This window comes from Nicotiana tabacum, chromosome 8 (assembly GCF_000715075.1).
Source record: "Nicotiana tabacum cultivar K326 chromosome 8, ASM71507v2, whole genome shotgun sequence".
In the NCBI taxonomy this organism is placed as follows: Eukaryota; Viridiplantae; Streptophyta; class Magnoliopsida; order Solanales; family Solanaceae; genus Nicotiana; species Nicotiana tabacum.
In genome coordinates, this window is record NC_134087.1 from 14,463,981 (window position 1) to 14,478,964 (window position 14,984).

Below are 14,984 nucleotides of genomic sequence, written 5' to 3' on the forward strand. Positions count from 1 at the left end.
CAGCCACCGCCTCTCCAGCTGGCTTCTCTGGCTCCTTAGCTTTCTCTGATGTTGATTCTATAGTGGTTAGCCTCTCATTAAAAGTCACATGTTTCCTTTTTTTAGAAATAACTTCCTCTAGTTGTCTTTCATTCCTCAACGACACAGCATTAAGGGCCGCCCAAGGATTTGCTTCAGTGTCACTTGGAAGAGCTCCAGCTGGTCTAGTGTTTTGAGCACTGGCAAGTTGTCCCACTTGACGCTCCAAATTTCTCACTGTTGTGGTGAGGCTTTGTTGTTCAACCATCATTTTTTAAACATGTCTTCAAGGTGACTTGTAGGACTCGTTTGTTGTTCAACCTGAGGTAGTCTATATTGTTGTTGAGGTGCTTGAGGCCTGTATTGATTCTGAGTGCCCTGGTTTCCACCCCAAGAGAAGTTTGGGCGATTCCTCCAGTTGGGATTGTATGTGTTCCCATATTGGTTTGTTTGGCTCCTATTTGGATTACCCACAAAGCAGACAGACTCTAGGTTTGCGGGGCACATGTCACTCGTGTGCCCCTCTCCACATATTTCGCAAAAAGCTAGAACGTGTTGTACCTGTTGATTGTTGATACTCAAGTTCATCTGGTTGACTTGATTGGTCAGTGTAGAAATCTGTGCGGATAATGCTGAGATGACATATAACTCAAGAACCCCTGCAAACTTTTACACTGTGTTTCTGGCCATCTCTCCTTGCCAATCCGGGTTGCTCTTGGAGAATTTGTTCAATAATGCATATATCTCGTCAAAGCTTTTCTCCAACACTTGACCCCCAACTGCAGCATCTACCACGATCTTTGTTTCTGAATGTAGCCCTTCTATGAAAGTGTGAGCTAATACTTCATTCGTCTGATTATGATGAGGACAGTCTCTGAGTAGCCCCTTGAACCTTTCCCAAGCTGAGTATAAAGATTCTCCCGCTTTCTGTTTGAAGGCCACTATCTCACTTCTGATCTTTGGAGTTTTGCCTAAAGGAAAAAACCTTGCCAGAAATTTTCTTGCCAAATCATTCCATGATGTGATGGAGTTAGCTGGTTCTGCCTTTAGCCATCGCTTAGCCTCGCCCAACAGAGAGAATGGAAAAAGTGTGAGCCTCATGTAATCTGGAGTGACCCCGTTAGTGATATAAGTATCACTAATCTCCAAAAATTTCAGAATATGCTGTTGTGGATCCTCGTGTGGAAGACCCATAAATTGCCCGTTTGCATGAAGCAGCTGGATCATGCATTGTTTCAGTTCAAAGTGCCCAGTGATCCGAGGTTTCACTATACTGGAGGTGACATTAACAATGCTGGGCATCGCCACCTCCTGAACAGCCATGGGTTGCTCCTCTGCCATGTCCACAGGAAATTGAACAAGTGCTTGAATATTATTCGTGTCCCTTGCTTCCCTCAACCTCCTGTGAAATGTTCTCTCAGGTTCAGGATCAAATCCTTGAAGTCGGTCCTGGCTTCTGACCCTACACATTCAATCAAAGTTCCTGAGATCTGAGCAACAATCAAGTAACGTTAGACTAGACTAAATAAACAATTAAAGCAAAAACTAACAAATACTTAATATTCAAGTCCCCGGCAACGGCGCCAAAAATTTGTTGCTCCCAAATGCACATGCAAGTATACGTGGTCGTACAAATAATATAATGATAAGTTGAGTGTCGAACCCACAGACTTGTGTAAACTACTCACTAACTCACTAAAATTGTTATTCAATCCAGCTAAAATCAAAGTCCAATAATATGATTATATTATACTACGATTCTAAATAATAACTAAATTATCAAGTAACGAGATGATTGTTTTGTATTCAGTAGAGACAAATATTCTAGAGTTGTGATCGATTCACCAATCGTATTGTGTTCTAATTAACTCTCCCTTTAATATAATTCACTAATGGTTGCTAATTAATAGATAAATGCTCTCATAACCTTCTCCTGAAGTACTACTCATCTATTCTCAATATATTAACCCCTATATTCCTATGAAATCAATCTATTAAGAACGCATTAAGATCACGATATTTAATTAAGCATGGTAACTAGGTATATTCCTATCCTAACCACAAATCCGCTCTCCCTAAGGGTTAAGATCATGCTCTCTTCAATTCTTCTCTAATCTAAACACGGCTTTCCCAAGCATAGCATAGATAGTAAATAGAACCTAACTGCTGGCCAGATAATTAAGCAATTAAACACAGAATTGAAGAAACAACCATATGTTGGTGAATTATAATCAAGGTCAAGCTAACGTTAAACAATAATATTCATGGCTAAATCACAACCCCGGAACAATGGGTGTTTAGCCACTCATGATGTAATCAAACAATTGCATAAGTTTTGATTAATTGAAAATACTAGAAAAGATGAAGAATTCTGAGATGTTCTTGCTCCTCAATGTTTCTTGCGTATATATTTGCTCCAAAGTGCGTCTCCTCTCCCAAAAATAGGTTTAGTCTTGCTTTTATATCAGTTGGGTAGGTCTAGGGCCGAAATAAACTTGTCCCGGGCAAAATAGGACACATTTCACGTCACCAGCGCCCAACCCAGAGCCATTTTTTTCGTTTTAGCTTCAATTCTTGCACGTTTTGTCCCAAATTGCTCCCGAATCATTCCTACAAGTAAAACACTTCAAATCAATATAATTCATCGCATTTAACATCACAAATTCACGAAACAAGAGTAAGATATAAGGCAATTTACATAAAAATATATATACTTTAAGCTAAACATCAATGCCATAAGTAAGTGTACACATAATCTATTATTTTTTATTATTATTTTAATCTTTGTTATTCGAGAATTAATAAAAAATTTAATTATATGCACTTACTAACTTTTCTACATTGTAAGAAAAATCTAACTTTTTATATTTGAAATTTATTTTCATAAAACTTCTTTGATTTTTGGACAAACTTTTATATTGATTTTATAATCAAATCAAATGTTTTTTAGCTATGAACATTTTTAACAACTAATTTATTATGGTAAATAATATTGATATGGTAACTTCAAGCGCATGACAAAAATTATAACTAACTACGGAAGTTCATTAGCTATCTTGATTGTCGCGGTTATATCAATCTATCATAAAAAATAATTGTAGCTATTAGGCTAACAATGTTCTCGTTTCTTATAACGTGAATTTTAAAATAGTTTTTATATTCAATATTTATTTCAAATCATTATTGTGGCTAACATGTTATAGTTACAGTAACTTCAAACACGTGACAAAAGTTTATATTTAGCTAAAATATTTTATTACATCACAATAACTTTGTAGCTATTAAGTTAATTTTTGCCATAAATTTTCATAATTGAAGCAAAAATACCTATTTAGCTACAACACTTTGTCTCTAGTAATATTTTGTGGCTAAAAGATTAATATTGCTATAGTAATTTCAGACGTATGGCAAAAACTCACAATTAGCTACAAAATATTGTTGTAACAATAAATTTATAGCTATTAAGCTTTTATTATTTGAGGCAAAAATATCTATTTAGCTATAACACTTTGTCAGAAGTAAGTTTTTATGGCTATATAACTGCTATTACTACAGTAACTTCAAATGCGTGGCAAAAAAATATGATTAGCTGCGAAATTTTATTATAGTAATAAATTTGTAGCTATTTGTGTAATTATTGCCACGACAGTTAGTAAATATAACAAAAATGATAAATTAGCTTTGCCAATTTTATTTTGTAGCTAAATTTTTTTATGAAATTGTAAATGGCCACGGAATTTTAATTTTTGTGGCTATTGTTATTTATTAGCCACGATTTTCATACATGAAGCTAAGAATCTGTAGCTATATATACATAATATTGTAGTATAGGTTTGTTTAAATAGTAGGACTTTGAAGACCTTATTATACTAAAAAAATATACAAAATACACAATCAAATACTAAAAATATACGAATTGCACAATCAAATACACGTATATCGATGAATTATTTTGAATTATATGGATGTATACTACAAAAAAAAGGCTGAAAATACGTAAATAAATAAATAAAAGCTTTATGGGAAATAGGGTTTGGACCTTTGAGATCTTCCATGCATTGAGAAGACAAATATTAAATGGTGGGAGAGAATATTCAAAATTAACTGAAAGGGTATTATCGGTATAGAAATACGCCTGAAACCTTAATTGGGGCGTAAAATTACCTAAATGACCCCATTTGGGTCAATCTGGCCAAAAAAGGTGTGGCCAAAAGGATTTTTCCATAAAGAAAACAAAAAAATAAAGAGAATTACTGCTTTCTTGTAGTTTTTTTTTTTTTTTTTTGGTTTTTTCATTTTTTATGTTAAAAATGTGGGACAGTGAGCAAACATTATGGTGGATGAATGACATGTAGAGTGAATATAGGGCAGTAGTAATATATTATGCAATTGGAGAGATTCCCAACTCGTGTATATTAATTTATGTCCAAAGGGTTGGTTTCTTGGATCCATCCAAGAGTCTTCTGCACGCCCTTACACATCCTTGAAAGGCTGGGCAGACTGAACAAAAAAAGAGAATAATACCCGAAAAATTGGTGGAGAAATGAAAAGGAGGAAGAAAAGGGCCTTGGTTGTCTGTTGATTTGTGAAATTTATCTTTTAATTATTAAAAAGCATGAATCATCAAGGGTGTGAGTGGACAACTTGTTTTTATTATGCTCTTTGCATTTTTAAGTTTAGATCCAAAAAAGAAGTTTATAATGGTCTGATTTAATTTATCGGAAATCGTCTTTCTATCTTACATAAGATAAGAGTAAGATTTGCGCACATTATATTTTTCCTAGATCCCACCTATGAGATCACATTGAATATGTTGTTTTGTTTCTTTATAATGGTTTTTTATATATTCCAATAATTCAGTATGACATATGTTAGTTTCAATGGAGTATAGTGGATTGCACTTAAGAATACTCAAATCTGTTTTGCTATACTGTTTTCAAAAACTTATAGACATTTCAATACTCAATAATACCATGTGATCTAAGTAATTTTTTCTATGTGAGGTGGGGGTGGGGGTGGTTGTGGCATTGGGGTTTAGTGGAAACACTAAAATACTTGGAAAGAAAGACAAACAAAATGAAAAATCTTATGGTATACTAATTTAGAACAGAAATGAGAAATGATAAAAATCTAGATTAATGATAAAACTGTGTGGTTCTTTGTCTTTTGGAATTTGTGCCCGAGAAAGAAGACCACAAAATACAATATTCACTTGATCCAATGTTAAGCTTTTGAACTAAAAAATTCAGCCACTATATGGCAATAGGCTACCACTACGTAGAAAAGCAAAGATAAAGAAAAGAGTTCAAAGTTCTATATTGTAAAGAACAATTTATATAATCATGTTATTTATGAAATACTTGCAAATAAATTTCTTTTCAAGTTTAATTGGTAATTTAATAAAATAATAAAAAATCTACTTTGTTAGAACTCACTATCAGTATAAAAAAAAAAGAATCTTTACTCTGAGGGAAGATCCATTGCGACCTACGGATTTACGTGAACTCAGTAGCTTTTGGCCAAACAATGTAAATGTATTCTAAAAATTCACTAAATATCTATAAATATTTGAATGTGAACTCAATTACTGTCAAATTTATTAATGAACAAGAGTGAAATGGATAGAGGAATAGAGAGAAGAAGAACTGAAGAAAACTTGGAGAGAAATCTAAAGGATTCTCATTTCTTCTGCATGCTACAGTAATGAGGTGTACCTCATATATATACACACATATCAACTAACTACTACTCTAACTGATTAAGCTTACTTTTAACATAAATAACTAACTCATTAGCTAACTAACTTACTACTACACGTCAGCTTGCAATGCTTTCAACATTCCCACTCAAGCTGATGCTTTGAATAAATTGTCAACTCCATGTTGATAATCGATGTCTATATGTTTGGTTCGTTCATAAAATATAAGATTTGCTGCTATTTGGATAGCAGCTTTGTAGTCACAAAACAGATCAACAAGCTGGTGCAGTTCAATTCCAAGTTCCCTGAACAAACCTATTAGCCATGTAACTTCAGCCACACAGGATACGCCATGCTTCTGAATTCATCTTCAGCTGTACTTCTGGCTACAGTTTCTTATTTCTTTGACTTCCATGACACCAGGGCCTCTCCAAATTTTACAAGATAATTGTGACAGATCTCCTAATCTACAAGCAAGAGCCCCAATCAGAGTCATAGAATGCATGTAGATGTTTAGTATCTGTTGATGGCATTAGGAGTCCCAAAATTGGTGATGCTTTCAGATATCTAACAATCCTTTGAGCAACTTTCATGTGTGAGTGTTTTGGGGCATGCATATACTGGCTCAGCACCTGTACTCCAAATGAGATATCTGGCATAGTCATAGTCAAGTACAAAAGTCTCCCTACAAGTCTTTGATATTCTCCAACATTATTTAGTATAGGATCTTTATGACCTGCACCTTTGTTAAATGTTCTGTCATACTCTATTGAAGTAAGTTTTTGATTGCATTCCAAAGGAATACCAGCTATCTTTGCTCCTCCTAAGCCAAGTTCAGAGATCAACTCTAAAGAATATTTCCTTTGACACATATATATTCCTCTGTTAGACCTGGAAAATTCAATGCTTGAGAAGAATTTTAGTTCCCCTAGGTCTTTCATCTTGAACTTTTTCTGAAGGTCTTCCCTGGTTTTGACTAACAGATCATTGTTGCTTCCTGTAATGATCAAGTCATCCACGTATATTAGGATCACAACTATGTCACCTCCTAGCTTTTGTGTGAAAAGTGAGTAGTCAAAATAGCTTTGAACAAAGCCCAGCTACTGTAGAGATTCAGTCAACTTGAGATTTCACTGTCTTGGTGCTTGTTTCAGACCATGTAGTGATTTTTGTAGTTTGTAGACTTGTTTGGTCTCCCCCTGTCTAGCAAACCCTTCTGGAATAGTCATATAAACCTCCTCCAAAAGATCTCCTTGCAAGAAAGCATTGTGAATATCCATTTGATAGATGAACCAATGTCTTGAAGCTGCCACAGCCACTACTGATCTAACAGTAACCATTTTAGCTACTGGTGAAAAAGTTTCTTTGTAGTCCAACCCTGCTTGTTGACTATAACCCCTAGCCACCAATCGTTCCTGATACCTCTCTACTTCTCCTGATGATTTATATTTAACTTTGAACACCCATTTGCACCTAATGGGAGTTTTTCCCTTAGGAAGGTCCACAATGCTCCAGGTGTTATTTTCTTCTAGTGCTGCAATCTCCAATTTCATGGCTTCAATCCACTTTGGATTTGCAGCTGCTTCTTTGTAACTAGAGGGCTCCACAATAGAGAAGAAGGAGTTTAAGGCAGCCTTATATGAGGGAGTCAAATATTCATAAGAGACATAAGATGATAGAGGGTAGGCATAGTTGGATTTTTGGGTAGTAACAAAATTCAACATCCACAAAGGTTGTTTTACAGTTCTAGAGGATTTTCTAAGTATTTTAGGTTGTTGTTTCTAAGTTATAGGTAATGAACTGATGACAGAATCATCAGCTATTGTGCTATTAGGTGGAGATGCGCATATAGAGCCATCCATAGTTGTGGAAGGAATTGGAGATGAAGGGCTTTCTATGGCTGTCTTCTTGAGTGAGCGAAGGAATTGTTATGTTATCAGGTGTTGTGTTTGGCAAAGTTCTTGGTAGATCAGGTGAAAGTTCTAGCACTGGAAATAAAGGTAGAGGAAAGTGTGTGAAGTGTTTGAAAGGAAACAAGTCTTCTCTGAAGACTACATTTCTACTGACAAAGAATGATCTAGCATGTGGGTCATAGAGTTTATACCGTTTTTGGGTAGAAGAGTACCACATTAAGGCAGCGGGAATGGCTCTTGGTGACATTTTATTAGTAACACTAGGATTTGATGTTTAGGTAAGACAACCAAAGGTTCTCAAATGGCCTCTAGTGCTGCAATCTCCAATTTCATGGCTTCAATCCACTTTGGATCTGCAGCTGCTTCTTTGTAACTAGAGGGCTCCACAATAGAGAAGAAGGAGTTTAAGGCAGCCTTATAGGAGGGAGTCAAATATTCATAAGACATAAGATGATAGAGGGTAGGCATAGTTGGATTTTTGGGTAGTAACAAAATTCAGCATCCACAAAGGCTGTTTTACAGTTCTAGAGGATTTTCTAAGTGTTTTAGGTTGTTGTTTCTAAGTGATAGGTAATGAACTGATGAGAGAATCATCAGCTATTGTGCTATTAGGTGGAGATGCGCATATAGAGCCATCCATAGTTGTGGAAGGAATTGGAGATGAAGGGCTTTCTATGGCTGTCTTCTTGAGTGAGCGAAGGAATTGTTATGTTATCAGGTGTTGTGTTTGGCAAAGTTCTTGGTAGATCAGGTGAAAGTTCTAGCACTGGAAATAAAGGTAGAGGAAAGTGTGTGAAGTGTTTGAAAGGAAACAAGTCTTCTCTGAAGACTACATTTCTACTGACAAAGAATGATCTAGCATGTGGGTCATAGAGTTTATACCCCTTTTGAGTAGAAGAGTACCACATTAAGGCAGCGGGAATGGCTCTTGGTGACATTTTATCAGTAACACTAGGATTTGATGTATAGGTAAGACAACCAAAGGTTCTCAAATGGCCAAGATTAAGAGGATGTGAATGCAACATTTCAAAAGATGATTTATACTATAAGATAACAGAGGGTAACCTATTGAGTAGATAGATAGTTGTAGCAACATATTCTCCCCAGAACTTCAAAGGTACAGCTCCTTGAAACCTCAGAAACCTGACTACATTAAAAATTGATCTGTGTTTCCTCTCTACTATTGTCACGACCCATATTTCCCACCCTTGGGAGTCGTGATGGCGGCTACTAGTATGAGCTAGGCAAGTCGACTGTTTGAACAATTTACCTTTTTCCCATTTTAATCCTTTACAAAAAATTATGAGCAATAACTTAAAGACAACGGAATTTATATCAAGCGGAAGAAAAATAATAAAATTACTGAGTATAACAATACAACTGTTTAAACAAGAATACCTAAAACTGGAGTCACAGCTTCACAAACGGTCTAAGAGTACTACAAATAAGGTTTGAAAGAAATAAATACAACACTGCCTCTGGAAATACATGAAAGAAACAGGAATAGTAGATAGAAAGAGACGTCAAGGCCTACGGACGCCTGCAGGACTACCTCGGATTGCTTGATGAACTAGAAACAACAATCTCACTATGGTCCGAAGTCTACAACACTAGGGTCTGTACAAAAGAGTGCAGAGTGTAGTATCAGCACAACCGACCCCATGTGCTGGTAAGTGCCTAGCCTAACCTCGGCGAAGTGGTGACGAGGCTGGGACTAGACTACCAAATAGACCTGTGCTGTTTAACTATATACATCATAAAAGAAGAACAATAATATACAGTCAAGTATAGGAGGGGGAAACATGTTGCCGGGAAACATCGAATAATAACAGAAGAACAACAAATAAATATGAGGATCACCACTGTTCAATTGAAAATGGGAAAGGAAAATCATGTTGCGGGATACAACAAGTATCAACAGGAAACCAACAATTAAATATAGAGAAACCGTAACTCAGTTATCAATAAAAATCAGGAAATCAAAGACAAGTGCACGACATCACCCTTCGTGCTTTTACTCTCATCCTCACCATAAAATCAGTATAATAGGCACGGAATGGATCATTGTGTGACACGACATCACCCTTTGTACTTTACACTCTTTCCTTATAAATCATACACGGTATCACCCTTCATGCTTTAACACTCTTCCTCACCCAAACAATAATCACAGACAATAGGGCAAGGGAATAAATGAAACTACAATAAGAATCCCGACAAGGGAACAATAGTTCAATAATCAAGTCCCGGCAAGGAAATAACATCAAAATAAACCTCAACATCCGGGCAAGAGAGATAACATGAAAAACAACAATATCCCGGCAAGGGAGTTAATATAATGATTCTCTTCTCTTTTACACTTTTACTTCATAACTCACTTCACAACTTTGAGCCAATGCTCTAAAAGATTCAATTTCCACTTATACTTTCAAATTTCATTGTACAACTGGAGCCAATGCTCCTCAATGTTCAAATGTCACAATTACTTCCACAAACTTTGCCCAACAATAGGAATCATCATCAAAGCATGAATATTACAATGAAGCCATAATCAACACAATATAAGACTCATGGGCATGCTTGACACCAATGTATAGATACTAGTAACCATGCCTATACGTTGTAAAAATACCACATAGCAAATAAGACTCGACTCCTAATCCCTCAAGCTAAGGTTAGACCAAACACTTACCTCGATGCCACGAACACAATTCACGTCTCAACTATCGCTTTACCCCTTGATTCCACCACCAATTCGCTCGTGTCTAGCCACAAGTTACTTACGTACATCAATAAATGCTAAATGAATCAATTCTAATGCATGAAAATGAGTTTTCTAAAGTTTTACCCAAAAATTCAAAAATCGTCCTCGGGCCCACATGGTCACAACCCGAGGTTCGAACCAAAACCCGATTACCCATTCCCCCACGAATCCAAATATATAATTTGTTTTGAAATCGGACCTCAAATCGAGGTCCAAATCCCCAAATTTTGAAAAACTTAAGTTCTACCCAAAACACTCAATTTCCCCCATGAAAAATCATTGATTTTGAGTTGAAATCATGTGAAAAGATGTTAATGATTGAAGGAAACAGGTTAAAATTGACTTACAATCGATTTGGAAGAAGAGTCGTCTTTGAAAAATCGCCCAAGAGTGTTTTGGTTTTGAAAGAGTGTGAAAAATAGGATATTTTCGGTTAAGTTATAAAATTGCAGGTTGCAGATATGGGAATTGCGACCATCTATGTTTGAATTTGCGAAGGGGTTCTCGCATTTACGAGTTGGGAAATGCAAACAAAGTATTGCATTTGCGATAACAGGCCCAAAAGGGGCGTATCGCATTTGTGAGGAAGAGCTGGCCTGGGCTATTTTGCATTTGCGACTCAGCCTTCGCATTTGCGAACTCAATTTTCAAGCCAGGCTTCGCAAATGCGAAGCCTGTAGGCCTGATCGCACCAGCTAAAAACCTGCAACTCACCAAGTCTAAAATCCACCCCGTGGCCTATCCAAAACTCACCCGAGCCCTCGGGGCTCCAAAACAAACATGCATACCAATCTAAAAACATCATACGGACTCGCTTGTATGTTAAAATCACTAAAATAACATCAACAACTATGAATTTAGCATCAAAATCATGAAACTTTCTTAAGAACTTAAAATTTCCAATTTTCTCGAAAACGATCCAATTCACGTCGTTTCAAGTCCGTTTCTTACCAAATTTCACAGACTTACCTTAAATCACATATAAGACCTGTACCATGTGCCAGAACCAAAATACGGGCCCAATACCATCAAATTTAAACACTTTTCCATTTCCAAAACTCATAAACAATTTCAGAAAATAATTTTCTTTAAAAATTTATATCTCGGGCTTGGGACCTCGGAATTCGATTTCGGGCATATGCTGTTACAACCCATATCCACACGCGTTAGTTCATGCAATATATTAGTTAACATAAATCCAAAAAGGAATTACCTTTGAGATGATAAGAAGTTAATCCTATTGGTCTTAAGTGATACAAGGATGTATAAGGGTGATTAACAAGTATTAGAAGTTAAACGAATCAAGGATGTTGTAACTCGTATTTTCAGGTAAACCTAGAGGTTATTAATACACTCAAGTGGTTATGTATTAAGGTATTTGAATCATATAATATCCGTATCATAATTCTTGAAGTCAAACGAGTTATGAAACAAAAGTCGACAAACATTGTCGCAACTTAGGTTCATAATTTTACTTAAATATTAGGTTAAATGTTTCTACGCTTTTCTCCTAATTTACAAGGAATTACGGGGTGATATACCCACAAAAATTAATATCTATGAGTGTAGTTTCCAACTCATTAAACCGTTTGTCAATACGATCTCGGAGTATAGAGATATTCATATTTTCGCAAGCCTGCGCAGATTGGTAGATGACAAGTAGGTGCATCACCTACTTGCCAAAATGATAGGACAAAATTAAAAGACCTAAGTCAGCCAAGAGAGGACTTTTAAGGGGTTATGAACTCAGTTATTTCGTCCATATTTCAGACCCTCAAAACCAAAGTTAACCCCTGCAACTCCTCCCCAAAAATCCCACACAAACCCTAATCGATTTTCCCTCTCTTTCAAGTTCTATTTGAAGGTAAAACATAGAGTTTGAAGAACCAAGGGAAGGGTTGAGTTATCAAACAAGTAAGGTAAGTTACTTCCATCTTTCATATATTTTTCTCTGCTATGAATTCATGGTAATTCGTTTTCTACACGTAAGAACTCACGGGACGGTGATCGGAAGCCGTGAGTTCGAGTTATTCACTTGTAGCGGACTGTTTTGTGGACTGTTTTGTGTTGCTATTGGGCTGCATATTTTACTACTATTTTGTGGAGTTTTGGAGGTGGAAGGGTATGGAGGAACATCGTATATATGTAGGGTTGTGGGGTGATAGTGATTCGTAGCATTTCCGGGTCATTTGACATGACTACGGTGGTCGTCGTATGTATGATGTAATTAGGTTGTGCGTGGATTGTTTTGGGAGGCTCAATATGTTTACTGTTGATGTTGTTTGGGATGTTTGGTGATTTTTTTGAATGGTGTGAAGTCATATATATAGGGGAGGTGCTATCCGTTTCAACGTAAAATAGGTTGTGGTCGATACATAATAGTTCTGACGCTTAAATGATAACGATAGTATCGTTTCTCTTATTGTAGACTAAGGAGTTGTGACAATTACATAGCTTGTGATTGGGGCAGTATATACAAGGTATGTGAGGCTATCCCTTTTCTTCTTTTGCACGACTCCGATTGTACATAATGTAATGAACGAGCTTCCAAAGATACTCTACTCTTAGAAGCTAGCAGTACTTACAATGCTTTCCCTCTTATGGAACGATTTATATTAATGTTGCTTCTCTTATTCTTATGTTATCAATGTTGTTGGTACTTCCTGATTCTTATAAGGTTCGTAATGAAGAGTTGGTCCTAATAACGTGTACAGAGGATACCGACCTTACGTCACTCCGAAAGGTTTGGAATGTGATTCCATGAGTCGAGCATGCATTATATATATGTATCTATTTTACTCCACCGAGCCGCGCTATAGTCGGCTGAGTACGACACATATTGTGTAACCACTGATTAGTTGGGTTTTACCGAGCTCTACGTGTCCGGGTACGATTCTACCGAGCCTTATGATGGTCGGGTATGTTTTTACCGAGCCTATTATGGGTGGGTACGATATGATGATGATGATGCCCACATAGGCGAATGTTTTAAAAGTTTATGTATACATACATATGTATCATGCATTTCATGAGATCCCTCAGAGGTACTCAGATGTTCCAGGTTGTATATTCTATATCCCTGCTTACATTATTGTTCGTATTTATGGTTCACTGCCTTACATACTCAGTACTTTATTCATACTGACGTCCTTTTGTTTGTGGACGTTGCATGTCGTGCTGCGGGTCCTAATAGACAGGCAGGTGTAGCTCTCCCACCACAGTAGGTTGTCCAGTTCAGCAGTGATTGGCGAGATCCCTTCTCCGGACTTGCCGTGGTCTTGGTATGCATTTTTTTTATAGACGTTATGGGTATGTCGGGGCCCTGTTCTGGCTATGTTGCAGCATTTATGTTCATTTAGAGGCTCATAGACAAATGTCGACTCATCTATAGTTTGGTATGCCTTGTCGGCTGGTTTTTGTTGTATAGTCTTTCATGGTAGCGTGGTAGCTCGTACATTATATGTAGTTTCTTGATTGTCTGGTCTTCTCCTACTATGTATGTTCATGTCATCATATTTTATTGTTGTTTGTCCATGATCCATGTCTACCATTTATATTGATCTCGTCAACCCTAAAAGATAATGAAAAAAAGGTTAGATAAAATGTACGTTAGTGCTCGGCAAGTTTGGTCGGGTGCTAGTCATGGCCCTCCAGTTTGGGTCGTGACAAACTAGGTATCAGAGCAAGTCTGTCCTAGGGATTGTCTATGAGCTGTGTCTAGTAGAGTCTTGATTATGGATGTGTAGCGCGCCACATTTATAATCAGGAGGCTACATGACATCTAGGGTTGTTACCTTCTTCCTGAATCTAGATCGTGCGTAGAGTTGAGTCATAAGTGTTCGTCTTTAATATTCACCTTGTTTTCTTTCAGCGATGCCTTCGACTAGGAAGCAAACAATTAGTAGATGGCTTGATACAGCTGCAGGAGAGGGTACCAGTCAGGTGCCCCAAGCTAGAGCAATCCAAAGTGAGGCTCAGAGTGAGATGCCGTCTCATACCTCATCTACCCCGTCTCCTCCAGAGGATATTAGGAGGCACCCAACACCTCCAGTTCCTCCGTCTGGCACTACAGACCAGGATATGCGGAGTGCTTTGCAGTTATTGACTAGCTTGGTAGCTGCTCAGGCTTAGAGGCAGAATGCAGGTGCTGCTGATAAACCAGTTAGTATGAGAGTTCGTGATTTTATTAATTTAGACCCTCCAGTGTTTACCGGATCAGACCCCAAGGAGGACCCATAGACTTTTATTGACCAGGTTCATCGTACACTTCGGGTTATGCATGTTAGTGATACAGAGGCAGTAGAGTTGGCTTCTTATCGGCTACGGGATTTAGCAGTTCTCTGGTATGATAGTTGGGAGAGATCCAGGGGTCCGAACCCTCCTCCAGCTGTGTGGAAGGAATTTTCTGAGGCCTTTCTTCGTCACTACTTGCCAGTTGAGATACGACGAGCTAGAGCAGATAAGTTCTTGAACCTTAGACAAGGTAATATGAGTGTGCGAGAGTACATTATGCAGTTTGATTCTTTGGCAAGGTATGCTCCCCATATGGTGGCCGAGATGAGTGATAGGGTGCATTTGTTCGTGAACGGAT

At 37.2% G+C, this 14,984-nt stretch overlaps 1 non-coding gene across 1 annotated transcript; it reads left to right on the forward strand.

Moving 5' to 3' along the window:
- Positions 1–873: 873 nt before the first annotated feature.
- LOC142163745 (small nucleolar RNA R71) lies at positions 874–978 on the forward strand. The gene has a single exon (XR_012694675.1). It is a non-coding gene; the product is annotated as a small nucleolar RNA R71 (small nucleolar RNA).
- The last annotated feature ends 14,006 nt before the right edge of the window (positions 979–14,984 follow it).